General features: G+C 42.7%; 1 protein-coding gene across 1 annotated transcript in view; it reads right to left on the bottom strand.

Moving 5' to 3' along the window:
- Positions 1-18,290, bottom strand: part of thrab (thyroid hormone receptor alpha b) — a 174,410-nt gene that overhangs the window by 95,509 nt on the left and 60,611 nt on the right. Inside the window, exon 3 of the mRNA XM_065949342.1 lies at positions 14,871-14,949. The gene's annotated coding sequence lies outside the window, so the exon portion shown is untranslated. The remainder of the gene's footprint in view (positions 1-14,870; positions 14,950-18,290) is intronic.

Below are 18,290 nucleotides of genomic sequence, written 5' to 3'. Positions count from 1 at the left end.
AAAACACTTTTCAAACAGAAATGTAAAAAAAAAATCACTCTTGTTGACATTTATGACGATTGTCTTTTTGTTTTTAGGCTGTGTGATGAACATAAAGAATCCACTTAAAGATGTCATTTTGTCTTTTTTCTTTTTTTTTTAGATTCATTGATTCTGAAAATGATCACTGTGGTCGCGTCCATGTACACGTCTCTGTGACTTACACAAGAGTCTGAATATTTGATTGTATTTTGTGAATTAAAGAAAAGCCTCTGCTGAGCTGCAGAGGTTGCACTCTGCCGCCGCCGCTGCCGCTGCCGCCGCCGCTGCTCAGCTCTTTATTCGCTTCTCTTCCCAGGCTGTTAGCCTTCTCTGCTCCCTTGTTGCCGCAGCAACACGTGTTCAAAACCACAACTTCCTGTTGAGGCTGCGAGTTGATTGGCTGACAGCAGTACATACCCCCGACACACCCACTCTGAAATGCTCGCTGAGGTTTCCTGGCACTAGTTTCTGGCCTTTCTGCCTGGGCACTTAAAGGTTTGTATCTGTGCTATGCGACTGTGCACTCGCCCGCCCACACACACACAAATACACATGTGCAAACATCACCCCATTGGACGTTTTGAGAAAACACACACACACACACACACACACACACTGGTAGTAGAGTCAGCGCATTAGCAAGCGTCAGACCTGGGCTGTGCTGCAGAGGACAGCTGCCAAGAGTGACTGGCTGTGTCAAAACACGCTGCTCACACCTACTCACTGTGGTTTAATTTCACTGCTGTTCCATTGATAGGCTCTCGCTGAAATACTTCAGGGTACGAGGTGCTAAATGTAGGAAAACCTCAGAGAAGGGACAGACGCTGTGATGCAAAAATAAAGCAAGAAACGATGTCCAAAAAAAAAAAAAGAAGCAGAGCAGGAAATTAAAACTCCAGCGTCCAGTCCAACGGGTCAAAGAGGTTTTTTATAAGTCCTGAAATTCGCTGTGTTTTCATACTTACTGTGGCTTTTCCGATCGCCCGCCCTTTAAACCTCACACTTAGCTCATAGAGGGAACTTTATCGTGGACCACCTGTAAGAGCTCTGGGGGATTTTAAGATTGAATGGCGAGGCAGAAAAAGGGGGTAGAGAAATATTTCCAAACGATCCACTAAAATTAGAAGTGTGGTTTGGATGCGAGATCCAGTTCGTTCTGCTCAGCTGTCTTTTATAGACGCTGAAATTAAATATAGGAAATGTAAAACCTAGGTTTTATATGATGAGTAAACACAAGGCTGCGGAAGCAAAAAGCAGCAGCGCCTGGGGGGGATTCCAGCTTCCTGATGTCTACCCTTATGAACCACAAAACATCAATCTTATATAAAACAAAGGAACAGAGTGACAGAGGTTATGAAAAGGTACGTCTCTGCATCGAGAGGCTTTAGCTGCAGAACTCCCACTCCAGCTTCATTCTCTTCGCTGCGTCTTACAGTTAATTGATATAGGTTAAAGTTTGAGGCTGTAATGCACAGAACAAGCCCGTGGCCCCTCTTCCAGGTAATGACCTTAATCTTTCCGAGCAGGCCGCGGCTCCAGGAGGTGGTTCTGCGTTTCCTCCCCCTGAGTCCGGGGGGTGAGGGGAGGTGAGCATATGGGTTAAAGTGTGGCAGTATGGGTAACAACAGCAGCGCAGGGCCATCATTGATTACGGTAATTAAAAAAGAGAGGAAACGTGCCTCGGTGTGTCGGCGGTGATGGTAAAGGAGAAATGAAGGAGAGAGTGAGGCCAGGAGAGAAGGAGGTAGGGGAGTGGGGGCGGGGGGGCAGATGTGACGGGAAAACATAAAAAGATAATTGAGAAGAGAGGATACACGAGAGATGGTTGTTAAAAAAGATGGATGGATGGATGGGAGGGAGGGACATGGAGCTACAGAGGAGGCAGAGGATTACATCTTTTCACCTCAGATTCAGGAGAAATTGCAAGAACTTTTTAAATCTTTTTGAAATCATGCAGGTTCATAGTCAGGCTAGCTGCTCTGTGATGCTGCTATCAGCCACAGAAACATGCTCAACATGCGAACAAAGATGCTAATGTACCGGCCTTAAACAGTGAGATAGTTAATGTTATTGTTTACAGTTTTGCTTTGTCATGATGGTATCTGTGTGTACTCGTAAGAGAAACTCCTTGGCTAGAAAAGTGAGAAGTTTGAAGGCGTCTGGTCATCAGTCAAGGTTTAGTCCATATGTCAGTGAGTGGTTTGTGACTTAGAGGTGATGCGATCCTTAGACGGTTCATCCACTGGAGAAAACGATTATGTGCACAAAATGAAAAAGCAATTCATCCATTATAGATGTTATGTTATGATATTAGATGTTAAGATCTTTACATCCAGTCAAGAGTGTTGGACTGACCCACCAATAAACTGTTGCTAACCTGAAAGCCGGGGCTCTATCAAAGCCTAAATGCTTAAGGATTCGTGAAAACAACGTTCAAAGTTAGCCAATTCCTCCTGTATTAATAACATAAGAGAGGGAGAGAAGCGTTGGTCGAGCGAGCTGGGAAAGTGAGTGAAGAGTGGGAGCAGTGAGAAATAAAGACCTGATGCTCTGACGCTTTGTGTGGAAGTTACATTCTGCAGGATCGAATAAACACACCCACACCTGCACACACAAGGTGCTGGATCTCTGCTGAACACCACACTTCTTCATCATGTCCTGCTGTGTGTGTGTGTGTGTGTGTGTGTGTGTGTGTGTGTGTGTGTGTGTGTGTCCTCTCTGAAGTGACCTCTGCTTTGTTAACAGCCAGAGGCAACACATCAGCTGCTAGAAATGTCCTGAAAATGACATGATAAGAAAACAGAGGCATCGGGCTACGTCTGAGAAAGACGCCTACATATTTAAACAATGTCACGAAAAAAGATTTTTCTAAATGTTTTTGTTCGGAAAATGGTACACATGATGTCTGTAAGCCCAGTTTTACTGCAGTGTTTGTGCCTTCCCACCCTCATAATGATACACATCATGCAGTGAGCGCTGTGCCTGCCATCCTACAGACCGCCATGTTGCAGACTGATATAAATTTAACAAGTCTCAGGGCCACTTATCCAATTTTTTTCTTCTTCTCAGTTTCCAGACCTTGTTTAATTTTCAATAACTCAGAAGCTGCCAAGGCTGCTCCGAGGCCAGGAGTAAAGAGGAGAGGAGAAACAGAAGAATAGGGTGGGGGGGGGGGGGAGCCAAAGCCCAGCGGCTTGCTGCGTTAAACCAGTCTCTGGGGTAATGCGTGCTCAGAGTGTGTTCAGTGTTTGTGTGTGTGTGTGTGTGTGTGTAATGGTGGTAATTAGCTGATCAAACAGATAGACAGTGGACCATACTTATGCTGTGGGTGGGCTCTAATAATCCAGATCATTAGGTATGAGGGTATTTGGTTTAAGCGTGTGTGTGTGTGTATGTGTGTGAAAGAGAGAGAGAGAGAGAGAGAGAGTTATAAATCTGCCGTGTGGCTTTAATAACTCTGCTGGATACCGCAGCACTAATCAGCATCTGACAATTAATTTCTTTTTTTAATTTGTCTTTTCTAATAAGAATCTCATCAATATGTAAAATAGATGGAAATCCAAGACTTTGAGTGGGAAAATGATCCCACTCATACACATGCATACGTTGCCGCAGAAGCTTGGGGAGCAACTTGGGGTTAAGTGTCTTACCCGAGGACACATCGGACATGTGGCTGCAGGAGCTGGGGATCAAACCCCCGGCCTTCCAGTTAAGAGACGACCGACTCTGCCTTGGCCTCAAATGTTGATATTATAAATAGTGTGCACAATCACCTGCCTGAAATATTGACCTGGATGGATAGCTGCACAACGTTCAAGTTATTTAAAAAAAATGATGACTATGACTTAGTTTTGATATTTTTAGTGATTATTTACTTTGTATTTAATATTATATTGTCTTTTTTACTCATATTGTGTGTTTGGATAACATGCTGCTGTAACGCCACAATTTCACAGTTTGGGATCAATAAAGTCATTCTATTCTATTCTAAATAATGACTTCTGGATTTAAATGTGGATAGTGAAACTTTACTGTGCAGAAAATCGAGACAAAGCGCTAAGTGTTCACACTTTGGATAAACTCGTCATGTGGGAGCTGACCAGACGCGAGCCTGCAAACCAAATCAGGCCCCAACTGCTAGTTAAAGAAAACCAGGCTCTAACTTATATAACCGGCCCGCAGAGGAGGGCGGATAAAAGTCTCTCTCAACATGTTTCATCTGCCACGTCCCACATCCTCCTATAATGACATTTACGAGCTGATTGATGGGACGATGGCCAGGCTGCTGCCGCTTGTGTTCCTGAGAGGTTGTTTGATCAGCAGAAAGGATCCAGTCTGTGATGTCATCAAAGATGGCCGAGGCCAGAATAAATACTGTGTATGCAAAGGGGAAGGGGAAAAAAAACGTGTCTTCACTCTGCGCTCTAATAGAAGGAGAAGAGGTGCGACGTGATTTGGCAGCTACACAACGACTTCTCTATGCGGTTACACCAAATGTTTTTAGACGCACAATATTTGTTCAAGACGATACAGCGTCGCTTCTGGATGACATACAGCGTGTGAGTGTTTACATCCCGTCATACCTACGGGGTTGTACATTTTAGAAGATGACACACACACACACACACAGACACACACACACAGACACACACACACACACACACACACACACACACACACACACACACACACACACACACACACACACACACACACACACACACACACACACACACACACACACACACACACACACACACACACACACACACACACACACACACACACACACACACACACACTTTCTGGGTCATCGATAATTCTGCTGCCCCTGATAAGCAGACGCTCCTGCTGAGCACCAGTGTGTCTCCGTTTGTGATGTGAGATGATGACGAGCGGGCAGATAAGGGAGGGAAGGATGCAGACGAGTCATTACGCTTGACACTGCCACAGCAGGGGGGAGAGAGAGAGAGAGAGAGAGAGAGAGAGAGAGAGATGGTGGAGGGGGGTTAGAGGCTTACTTGTTCCAGTTCATTATCTGATGCGATCGCGCTCACAGAGTGGACTTTGTGAAAATGGTCCTCTGACCTCGAAGGGATTTTGAAAGGAAATGCAAAAACAAACAATATTTCCTGCACCATTAATGATCAGTGATTGAGAGACTGGTGGTGTGCATCCTATTCAGACATGCTGAGCTGCGATGCAACTGTGTGACATACACTCTGAATACTCCCTCTATAGAAAACACAACCTTTACACAGTACACAGATTATAAGGGCTTAACCTGTGATTATTGTCATGATAGATTCATCTGTATATTATTTTCTTGATGAAACGACTGTCTTCTTTTCTGAAAGTCAATTCAAAGTCAAAGACCAGATGATGTCCTCAAACCAAAAACAAATCTGTTAAAGAAGAGCAAAGAAAGTAGAAAATGCATCTATCAACTTTGACCCCTTGGCTTACAAAATATTAAACTTAAAATTAATCCACAATTCAAGGAAGAATGTGAGAGATGTCGCCCTTGAGCACCAGCATGAAACCAAAACAAACTGCTGTTTGGTGACACCTCCAACCCCTCTCCACTCGCGTTCACATGAAGGAGTTATCAATTAGAACGCACCAAAATTAAGCACCATTAAGAGCAAGCGATGGAAAATTGCCTGTTTCTTGTACAAGGCCGTCCCATCCATGTAAACACAGCTCCAACAACAACACAGCCAGCGGGACTCGAGCTTCTCACTCATTGTCGACAGTCTTGACATTTACAGAAGATATACTTGAGTTCTGCTGTATTGATGTGTAAAATGTTGCACATTCTTCCTTTATATGGATATTGACTGATCAAAAAGCCTTATTAAATGATCTATATGTTTTCCATTGTCAGAACTAAACACTGAAATATATCGACCGTCCTACAATGATCTTCTTCTGCTGTTCTTAAAGCGCCATTGTTCTCCAATAAAGATTAAAATACATCAGTAAGACACACTACTACACTGGGTGCCATGTTCCTCCATGACCACACACACACACACACACACACACACACACACACACACACACACACACACACACACACACACACACACTAGTTTATTTTGAGATAATCCTAAATATAAAGACCTGCTGCTCTACATGCAGCACCATGTGTGGATTAATCCCCAGCTGAAAATAGTCCCAAACAAAAGCACTACTTACACCTGTTTGAGGGACGTTTGCTCAGTTTATTTGAACGGCAAACACTATAAACTTGATGTAAAACTAGATATATTATAAGAAATGTAAGTCCTCAGTAGAAGCCAATGAGGGCTGAGTGCCAGCTTACAGGTAAGACACATTAGAAAGTAATGAGAGGCCTGATTCCATTATTGTATTTGGCCTTTGCATGAGATTTGTTGTCTATGAGAAATATCTAATAATGCCAGCGTTATCCTTAAATTCTCAGCCTTAAGTGTAAAAGTCAAACCTGATGTTGTTCACGTCCAGATTTCTTTCCCAAACCACGCAGCGGTACAGTTAATACTTCTGGGAGCGCAGTATTAAATGAGCAACCTTGAGCCTGCTTATATTTATATACACATGTTAACACGATGCCAGAGAGAGCAGCGATGCGGCCAAAGCACCACTGTTAGCGGCTAACATAACAGCTCATTAATGCTGACCGGCTCTGGGAATAGAAGGCAGAAAAAAACACCTAAAAAAAAAAAAAAAAAAGCATCAGAAAGTCGGAGGCCGGGGGGGGGGAGCTGACATCCACAAATACAAATCAAAATGCCACAGAAGAAATGAATGAGTCTGCTCTTCAACCACCATTAAATAGGGCCTTACTTGTGTATGACAGCTGCAAATAACCACAGTGGCTCAGAAACACCGGCAGCAGCAGTGGAGCATGGTGGTCAGCTGCATGGGGGCGGCTCTGTGTACTTTCTGTGCTAATGTATTCCATCTCTCGTTAAGCTGAGCAGACGCCTGTCAGAGGCCGGCCACACAGAACAAACTCTCTGCTGCTGCTCTGTTTGCCAGGAAACCCTCAGTCCCCTCTGAGCTGAAGGCGAACAGCCCTGAGCGGAGGGGGGAGCGGCTGATCAATGATCTGAGGAACACGGGGGGGGGAGCAGACAGCTAGCTAGATGGGCTGATGATGCTCTGACAGAGAGCAGAAAGGACACTTTCTGTCAGAGTTTCCCCTGCCTGTGTGTGCATGTCTCTCTGAGGTTGTGGTTCTCTGACAGTTCAAACACTAAACGCTACACAGTGCTCTGCTGCTGATACTGGCAACAAGCCAGCACTAATTCCTAACTAGTGTTATCTCGAGAGACGCTTTACAAAAGAGCTTTATAGGATAATATGCAGGAAGGATTTCTCCTTTGTATTCCTCGCGTTCCTGTTGTCCACACTTCCTCGCCGCTGAGGTGGAGGTCGGAGCAGGCCGTGTTTGCAGCGGCATGCTACATGTCATCTCCCACTCTCTCCACTTTTTTAGATAAAAAGGCCTAAAAAATAATTTAATAAAAACAAACAAGAACAAAAAAAAACTTAAATACGATATGATCCACTAGGATCCAATATGATATATAATACATTACAACTTGATATGTTGGGATACAATGCTATACAATCAGAAGGTATAGGATGGTAAACAACAGGATACAATGGTATATGATATGATAGGATTTTTTCAGGGGCCTTGAGATAACATTTAGGAATTGGCGCTTATAATAACTGAAAAGCTTTGCAGCTCCCTCTCCAGCTGGTCATACTTCACCTCACACACTGAATATCTTTAATTACACCACAAATGAATGACTTGTGAAAATATGTTCGTATAAGCCCTAATGTATTTAACCACAATAAGACTCTCCTGTTTATTTTGACAGTAATAAACTTTTATCACTTCCTTATTATAAATAAAACAATATCTAACCTCGGTCACAGAGGCCTCTTTATAACTGAATTAGGAAATATCAACTTGTAGTCATCATGTGAATGATGGTGGGTGTAGCGGAGGAGTCAGTGTCTTGTGTGTGTTCTGCAGAGTCAGAGGAGAGCGGCGTGCTGTCCTCTCAAAACTCCTGGTGTGAGTGAGAGTTGACGAGGACATGGAGCCTGAGCCCATGACCTACTTACCGTGCTGTGACATTACCTCAAGAGAAATCAATAATAGTTAAAAAAAAATTAAACATCGAGAGTGGAATCTGCAGAAATAAAGGCAGCATCGTGTTTGGAAAAGTCCTCCTTGTGGAGTGAATAAACCAGCTGTCAGAGGGGAGCTGCATGAGCTAAATTGGAAGGATGCCTCAGGTGGATATATTTTACCTTGAATGGAAATTACCTGTCATGGTTTCCCTTGAACCTGGCCCCTCTGGTCATTAAAGTCAGCTCTGTTTGTGTGTGTGTGTGTGTTAGCGTGTGAGCATGTGTGCTGAGTGGGCACATCAGTCATCATTAATTATCTCGGATTAAAAAGACGGAACAGGTGCGCGGAGCAGCCATTTAAAGAGAACAGGTTCGTTATTTTGCTTTTCTGCACATGCCCAGACATCTTTGACTCTAAATCCCCCCTGCTGAGGCCTTCATGTAAAAACACTGTAATCATCACAAGCACTGACACACACAGAGAACACACGAGCTCAGGAGAGTCTGCAGCATATATACACACACATACATATTTAGACAGTTTATGCACACGTGTGGAGCTGCGCACACTCGATAGAAGAAGAGTACACAAGGTTATGGAATACATATAATGGGCTCTGGCTACCCTGCATTCCTTCCTATAGTAGTTCACAGAGTGTGCACATTCTCAGCAGATAGAACAAACCAAGTGCCCTAACGTCACACAGCAGTAATGGCTGTCTTATGACTGCAGTTATAGCAGCCATTCGTTTCACTTTCAGACGGATTATTTGGGTCATTTGCTTCACTGTTAGTGAAAAGTATGATTGGGGGATTTTTAACTGAGAGGAAAATAAAGAAAATGCAGAAGTGATTAAGTGAAATATCCCACTAAAGAGGGAATAATATTTGTGTTGCTAAAGCAGGAAATGTTTTGTTTTTCCCGCCGTGTAGTGTGCCTTAGCTGTGTTTACACAGGCTAACACAATCCAAACAGGTCACTTAACAATGTATGTGCCTGCTATGGAGGTCATGAGAGGTCATTCAGATATCCATTTTGTAAGTCCGGTGTGAGTTGATTTAAATAAAATGGGGAAAGGATCTTGTTTTTTTTAAAGATGTATGTTTGGGCTTTTTATGCATTATTGGACAGACAGGACAGTGGATAGAGTCAGAAACATGCGAGAAGGGAGCTACAGGCCGGATTTGAACCCTGTGCACCAGCTTCGAGGACTACAGCCTCTCTACATGGGGCACGCCCATAACCACTCAGAACAACAGCGCCCTTTCTTGGATCATTTTCCGCCTTCTCTAGTTCATATTCAAGGAGATTTTGGCAGCTGAAAATAAAATCTTGGGCTTTTGCCAAAAAGAGGAAGTTTAAAAACAAGTGAACTGACAGGTTAAATATTATTTATTTTAGCTTTTTAAATCTGGCTCATTTCAGTAAGGGTTTGTTGTCAATAACTTCAGCCTCTAGTGGCCAGAAAAGATACTGCAACAACTACGAATAAAAAGTCACCTGTTTTTGAGGAGCCCCCAATAAAAATAGTATTATTGAATTGTCCGGCAGATTTTTTTCACTCCCACTTTTCCACAAATGAACAAAGACGAAGAAGAAAACAAGAATTAGAAAATTGATCAGCTGTTTTTTTTTCTTCCCCTCACTTTGTCTCTGTGGAGCTTCCATAGCCACCGTATGAATATGTGAATTGTTTAATTGAACCTACAAACAAATTTAATTTAAAGTGATTATAACCAGAAGACAAACTGGAAATAAAAACATAATGAAGCTAGAGAAGCCCCCCCCCCCCCCCCCCCCCCCCCCCCCGCATTGTTTTCCGACCACTACAGCACGATGTAATGAGTTAACTATTAACAGAGACACACATCCAGAAACAGCCTGAAAAGATAACCACAGTTTTTGAGGAGTATTATGCTTTGACTGTGAACTGAGTTGTGGTGACTGATTGACACCAAAAGGAACAAAAAGAACCGAATCAGTGAGCACTGGTACTGGATCGTGATAGAAATCCAGACAAATCAGAAGAGGGATTAGTCTTACTTGAATCACTGTGCTGCAGGAATAACTCAAACTGTTGGATTCAGAGCATCTACTCTACTTTCTCCCTCGAATGTCTGAAGAGTCGACGCCGGGTGAAACGTGATGCAGACAGACTGTACATCACTTTATTTTTTCCCAATTTCACCGCTGCTGTTGACAAGTCTGCCTCTCCAGCTCTTACTTTACTGCGTGTGTGCAATAAAACATACTATATATACACACATGGCTGCATACAACATGCACCCACTAAAGAATGTGCATGCGCCACACTTCGGTACACTTGTGTATGAGGTGTGTGTCTGCATGTGTGCCTGTGTGCATGTGTCCACTGCAGAGGCTATGTCAGCAGCGCTCCTGTAGCACCAGGTGAGATTTATGAGGTGTTAAGAATGCTATAGCCTCTAGCCCAGTGATGGGAGACTGATCCCTGCTCCTCGCCTGCCGTTGCCCCCCGCCTAACACGCCCTGGCCTGGCTCCTACTTAAAGACACAGGCAAGAGCTAACAGACATTCAGATGAATGCACAGCTGCATATAGCACCCCCCTGAACACACACACACACACACACACACACACACACACACACACACACACACACACACAGATGCACACGCACACACAACCCCTGAACCTGAAAGTGTGAGGCTAAGTCTGCACCGCCCCCATCCAGGCTCTGAAAGACCCACTTCCTGGGGCAAAAAAAAAGCCTAGAAAGCGCCCCCTAAACCAGTTACAAAACCTCAGACTGTTCCTCCCCCTGTTGATGAACTCTCATGTTCCTCTGTGGAGAACGCGGTCATATTTTGACATTCTTCTTGAAGAGTCTACATATCCTGCCCAGTAAGGACTGCTCAGACAGGCTTGGAAATGGTTGCAAAAGGTCAGGGCTCGAGTCAGTGACGGGGCACGTTTCACAGCTTTTACAAGCCTCATCAATCAAAGAGTCACCTCACTTTGATGGGCTGATATCGAAGACACTGTCTTCCCTCACAGATAGAACATGTACAGATACACTGTACTGTCTCGTATAACATGATCTGGTACAGTAGCTGAATACTCTTTAGCTTCTAAACACCTACTTACTTTGCGTATTTTGGACACAGGATTAGTAACCAGAGACGTCCATTGGAAGTCCTTAAATTTGATATGACAGCTGCTTGGATATTCAGTCTACGGTCCTTTCACAGTTACAGTAAAAACGAAGCTCAATGCCTCTTTGGCTCGTTACAAATGTACTTGGATCAGCCCCAAATCCAATTATTTGGGTTGGCACAGGATCTCTTAATTTGGTGGCCCAATTTACATTCAGGTAAAATACAGAGACGGCAATTCAGAGCCACATAACGCAGCCTTCAGCGACTCCAACTTCCTGTCCAACTTCATTAAAGACCAGACATTAACAGAATGGAAATATAGTTTTATGATCCACAGATGTACGCATTACCTCTTACACTGAAGGGATGTTTAGGGATTCAATATTTGGTGGCTAAAGATTAACTTTTTGGAGGCAAACTCCCTTGAGTCGTGGTTAAAATCCAACAAGGCTTCTTTGCCCATGATTCTTTAGAAGATCAGAAAAACACTGGTATGAATTTATAAGAAATCTTAAGTGAAAAATCAGAATCCCTTCAAACAGCCATCCAATCTTTTTTTTCTAGGTAATACCACAGAACACTGATTCTGTGAATGAATTGATCATCACAATGACATAATGATGCATTAACTGGAGGTTATAAAAGGTTAAGTGCAGGATTCATGTATTTTTTCACTGCAAATTGTTGTCAGCATCACCTCTTGTCATGCTTCATCCTTGAACGCATCTTCACCGCTGACAAACATCAACTCGCTGTCGTCTACCTTTTTTTATCCCGCTGTAAACTTCTTATTGAGCCATTTAACTTCCATTCACATCAGTCCTATCAGCACCAATGTGAGACAGACATCGTGAGACAAACTGGCAGGGAAATCTGTTTTTTCTTGTAATTAAAATATGGACATTTGGCACGAGTCAGGATGGCATTATGGATATATGTATAGCATACATTCAAGGCAGTGATGTTGTTTTCCTAACACTTATCATGGTCCTTTACTTTCAATGTAATATGGTTGTTTTTCTTCTTCTATTCTTAGAAGGTAAGGAGCTGCTGTTCTCAGGATGTTATAGTGAACAACCTTTATCTTCTTCTTCTTCTTTGACTTGCTACTCGAGTGAATGTTGTGCAGAACAATGAGGTGACATAACAGTGGAACAATCCCACTATGAACAGGCTGTGTTAGAGTGGATACACATCCAACACATCTGTGGATAAAAGCAACTACATCATAGTCCATTATGGAATAGCCAAGGTTAACTCCAGGCAAGCTTTACTCCGGGTCAGCTGAGGTCACTGACCTTCCTACTGAAGAGGGGTCAGGTGTTAACTCGAGTATTTACAGCTGCATCATAACCGATGATGTCCCAGCCGTATACATAATATAAACATAGTCCCTCCTTTAAACATCTTCCTCCACTGCAGGAGAACTCACTGGCCTCTTTAGGATGTATTAAATCATTCCAGGATACAGCGATCACTTTAAATGTTTATGTGCAGTTTTCATTCAATTATCACCAACTTGAATAACGACTTAGTTTACTTGTGTTTGGTTGGTTGAAGTGGCACTTGAATTTGACACCAGCCCCCCTTTGGACCAGTATGAGATCTTGCCATTAAAGCCTCCAAACATCTGTCCAAACAAATGAGCGGGATGTTCCAGTCTCACTCCGCTGTGCATTATCTCCCTCTGCTGCAAGCCCTAATGCAGCAGGGACTTAAAGCAGGATTAGTCCACAATTATGAGCTTCCTCCCGTTCTCCCCCAGCTGTGCACAGAGCAGAGGTAACGGGACCTCGGTTGGCCCATCATTGCAGAGGAGGTTTCATGCAGTCACAGAAAAAAAAAAAAAAAAAAAAAAAACGGAAGTTAAACAAAAGTTTAATTCTTTGAATCCAAGATCAGCATATGGTGCTCTCTGACCCCGGCCCTTCACATGCTTATTTCAATTTCCTGTGCTGCACAGTTCCCCTGGGAAAAGCCTCTTACTTATCACCAGTTTAGTCATTAATGACCTTAAAAAACATTACGAGACACTATGGAAAAATAGATGTAGGTATGAAGCAGCAATGTCAAGTATTCATCACCTGAACCAGATGAATGAAGAGTTATTCATCTAGAACACTGAAACCCAAATGGATGAAAGTCTATTAAGCTTACAAAACCTAAATGACCAGCATGCAATTTGTTTTAAAGTCAAACAAATGAAGTAATAATATCTGCATTAGTGTTGCAATCACTGCATTTGGAGGACTTAGTCTGAGCTCAGGATTCAATAAAATCTCAGACCACAAAAGACATAAAATGATCCGAAAAGCAGCCAAAGACTTAAAAACTGAATTTTAGTTATTCCATATCATCCTAACCTTAGGAGTACTTTAGCATGCTAGCAAAGCTACGATCAAAGCTAAATCGTCTGATGCTGAGGAAGGACTAAGGACTAGATAATGAAGTTTCTTGCCGGGGTAACAGGAGGGATTTTTCAAGGTGTGCATGCATCTTTGTAGTACAATCAAATAATGATAAAACTACACTTCCTCACCCATGAACTGTCAGCGTGTTGTCTGCACTGTTACTCTCAGGCTTGATGTTGCTTTAACATGACTTCCTGCTCTGTGACTGAGGATGTTCCTACCTTTAGGTTTTGTCATTTTTTTATACTGTTTGTTGTACTCCTGTGCCTTTGTTTGTCAGGACACTCTGACAATGAGGTTTAGAGCATAGTCTGGTCAGAATCAATATGATGTGAACAGTTTGATTTACCAATCGATGGACGGCTAAACAACGAGCTGAACCTGGACAAAACGCTCTGAAAGAACCTGCAGCTTTACATGATTATACTCCGTAGGTTCAACACAACAAGTGAAACCCCTTTCACATCGTCACATGCTTCACTGTCACTAAACACTTTGTTATTAAAGAAATATCGGTCATGGCCGCCCTGAGGCGCTCACGTCTGAGTCCGGGGAACATCATTCTCCTCTGATTTCTTGTTATCTCTCCCCTGTCATATCGCAAATAAAGCTGTTAAATGAAGCTATTAATATGAACCTGTATGAAGCCTGACAGGTAATACACAGTGTCAGATAATCATGACAGCATTTATCACTGCTCCAAAAAGCTTAAGTCTCCCTGTGAGCGGGTGCTGTGACAACTCAAGGTGACCTAGATGAGCGAGTTCTATGAACCGGAGCTTCCCTCATTTAAGTTGCAACAGCTGGACTCTGGCTGACCCTGTTTTAAAGGGGTTTAAGGAGAGGAAACCTTACATTTTTCAAAAAAGGATTATGGGCAGGGAAGGGATGATGCTGCCCACGTATCCGGCAGATATTACGTCCTCATAATACCTGTAGAAACTCATCAGTGAGGTACAACTGAGGATCCTGGTTTAAGCTACAAAACTGTGAATGACTTTGCTCGATTAGAAAATGACCATAGTGGAAGAAGTAAAGATGATTAATCAGTAGATAAACATTGTTGACTCCGGCCGCTTGCTGGGTCAGTTATGTGTACATGCACACATACACACATGTGTAATAAACATACATGTTCTGAATGGGCTGAACATAACCTACCAGTCATGTTGCATGTGTCTGTGTGCCGTTAATGATTTCCCAAGGCCTCCTGCGTTGTGTGGTCCGCCTCGTCTCCGCCCTGGAAGAAATAAAAAGCGGATTGTTAGGGTGGATGAGCAGCTGAGAAAGGAGGCGGCGGGGGGAGAGGGAGGAGAAAGGGAGGGGATATAGCATATAGAAAACAAACAAGGCCGAACAGTACAAAGGCCAGCAAGAACCCCCCACCCCCCACCCCCCCCCCCCCCCCATCCCTGAAATCCCCCTTTTTTCCCTGTGTCCTCATTCCTCGTGCTCACTTCTCAAGCTGTTTCTCTGACTCGCTCTCCTCTGTAATGTCTTCTTTCCCTTCATCTTTCCTTGCCCCTATTTCTTCTTCATTTGAGGACCCTGTTTTTTGGCTTCCTCTTTGTGTTCCAATTTCCCTTCCTTTTTCCTCCTCCTCTTCCTTCATCTCCACCTTCTTCTTCCCCCTCATTCCCTTTTCGAAACTTTCTCCTCTGGTAAAACCTAACTCTGGCCTCAGAAGCCTCAGAAGCCTGTTTACCTCACAGACGGACATGAAAGGCAAACATTTCTCTACGGGCCTGGGTCACAGTCATGCTATAACGCGTGCAGAAACATCCTCCTACAGCTAGCTGTGCGAGCTTCAACATCAGAACTGGAGACCTTGACAGACATCATGCAAAGGTTGTTATGCATGCTACAGACTTAATGACTTTGATGTTTGATAACACATCAACTTATATAGACACAGGGGCTGCACTGTTGTGCTAAGCTAACTCAATTTAGTTAAACAATGATTACAGAAGTAGGAAAGTCTTCTTGTTCTCCTTCCTCAAAAGAATAAAGTGCGGAAATGATTTCAATATTGTGTTGAGTAAAGTATGAAACAGTTAGCCTAGCTTAGCATAAGGACAGAAAGCAGGAGAAAAACAGTAAACTTGTCTCTTTCTTAGAGAGGCGTTTTCTAACCACAGGAACTTTTTCATAGTTCTAGGAACCTTAAGAACCCTCCTCCTTTTTTATTCTCTCCGCACCGCAGGAACTACGAAATATTTCAGCTCCTAGAATTCCAGTTCCTAGAATTGTTCTGCATCTATACACCTTTCAACTTAAGATCCTGTCTTTGACTTTTTATTCATCACAAAATGAAAAGCTTATCAGGCTTATACTCACTCTATATTCCTAGTCTATAATTTGACAATGTTTATTTCAATAATTACAACTTCATATAATAAGATGACACTGTAATGACAAACTTAATGTGAGCTTTTATAGGCAATTTATCCCCGCTGCTATTCATTACGGGTCGTGTCTCAATGAATATTCCCCATGAGCCATTATAACCAGACCAGACAGCGACTTGCCACATAAAGAGGGCAGGGAGACTTAATGAGAAACAGATGATTAGAGGAAAAGACATCAGGATAAGGAAAATATCAAGAAACTGTCCAACAAATCTGTGAAAGAAAAGAGACAGAAGAGAAGCAAATGGTCTAAACTCAAAAATACTTTGACTCAGGAAGGGAAAGAGGAAGCTGTGAATGTCTTTACGCTCCCATTGGACTGAAAGTGCTAAAAGCAATGCAATCATGCACATATAGGAGTGTGTGTGTGTGTGTGTGTGTGTCAGTGTGTCAGACTTTCTATATGAGGATGTGTTTGTCTTGTGAAATGAGGAAGTGTCTGTGTCTCGTGTTGCAACCCCATGCATGGTTAATACAGATTATCTATGTAGCATTTTTCAGTTTAATTGTGGGTACAATAGAGGTGGGAAACAAATTTGATTTGTTAAAATCTTGATTCTTATCTTCTGAGATTTATCAGTGTATAACATTTTCTGAGCATTTCAATGGTCTGACACCATCAGGTCAAGATCGAAAGCTAGTTAAAAAGCACGCAAATGGACCTCATTGTGTTCGTTTTTATGTCACATAATTATCAAAACAATCTCAAATTAGGGGGAAAAAGGGGGGATCTTGACATAAGTCAAGCCCTTCAGCTAAAAGAATACCCACTGTGCTCGGGGAAAACCACAGGAAAATAAACTCCAACTTCCCAGGTTTTCTGTTCTCATGATTTGTCTAAAAAAACATTTCCTCTCAGCTTATATTATCCAAAGTTAGCTCTTCAACTAAAACCTAAAACCTTTACTAAAAGGTCATTTTGTTATCTGAACTTTCTACTTTTGACAACCGCTGCTTCCATGCTCAAGAAGAATAAACTTTCCCTGTTAACTTCTCATTTATAAAGAAATCCAGATTAATGTGCCATATCCCTGCATACATCCCTGCAATGATTTAAACTTTCAACCACTGTGACATATAATTACCCACACAGCTCACTTTTAGAATGCACTTGGTGGTATGTGTGGAAAACGGGATGAAAAACGTCACGGGTGGGTTGCATTTCACATACCACATGGAGGGAATTCCCCCTCCATCAGAACATAAAGAATCAATTTTCCTGCAGAAAAACTGTGGAGTGGGTGGGGGTGGGTGGGGGGGGGGGTGATGGAGGAGCAGGCGGTATGGATAATCTGATGAAGGAAGTGGAGAAACCTCCAAACATGACTTATTTTACCAAACGATAAGCTGAGGGTCAGTCAATGATGACCTGTGACCTGTAAGGGAAATGGATGCAGCCTCTTGATTTCCTGGTAAAGCCAAAGTGCCTTAACCCTGCATTTCTCCTAATGGCCAGCAGGGAGTTTCTACACTGGTTGCATAAATGTATGAGAACATATGAGAAGATAAGGCCTACTTCTCATTGACTCATTACCTCAGTAAAGATTTTCCCAATGAGTTTAATGTCTATAGTTCTAGAATCAAGCCTTCCCTAATGAAATATGATACTCATGTCGTTATTTATGCTCCCTTCTTTGGCGTGGTTACCTGCGATTGACATTTTGCTACAAGAGGGACCTGTCAACTACAAACGAGAGATATCAGGGGGAATCCAACCACACAACTTTAAAGAATGGATTAATGTAGCCCAACAGATGACACATGTTTAAATGGATATAACCACTGTGTCAGTGAGCCAAATAAGGAAGGAAAGAGCCATTATACAGAACAAAGTGTGAAATCAGAGAAGTAAAACTTGTTTTCTGATTGTTACAGTTGCAGATAAACTCCCACAACTCTACAAAATCCAACAGGAAGGTGTTGTTGCAGCCAGTCATTCAGTTACTTTTTGGCACATATGTGCAGGACGTTGACTGGGGCTTCTTAATTTAGTCATAGTATCTATACAATGGTGGTACAGTATCAAAAGTTTAATATTCTGGTAATAAGACAACCCTATGTAGTACCCTAACAGTAGTCCACAAACCAATACATGGCTACGTCCACTTCTTATGGAGCTTCTATGAGACAGACTGTGGACAGGCTTTGTGGAAGTGATTGTCAGTGCAGTACA

This window comes from Labrus bergylta, chromosome 21, assembly GCF_963930695.1.
Source record: "Labrus bergylta chromosome 21, fLabBer1.1, whole genome shotgun sequence".
Classification (NCBI taxonomy): domain Eukaryota; kingdom Metazoa; phylum Chordata; class Actinopteri; order Labriformes; family Labridae; genus Labrus; species Labrus bergylta.
This window is presented reverse-complemented; position numbering and strand designations above follow the sequence as displayed.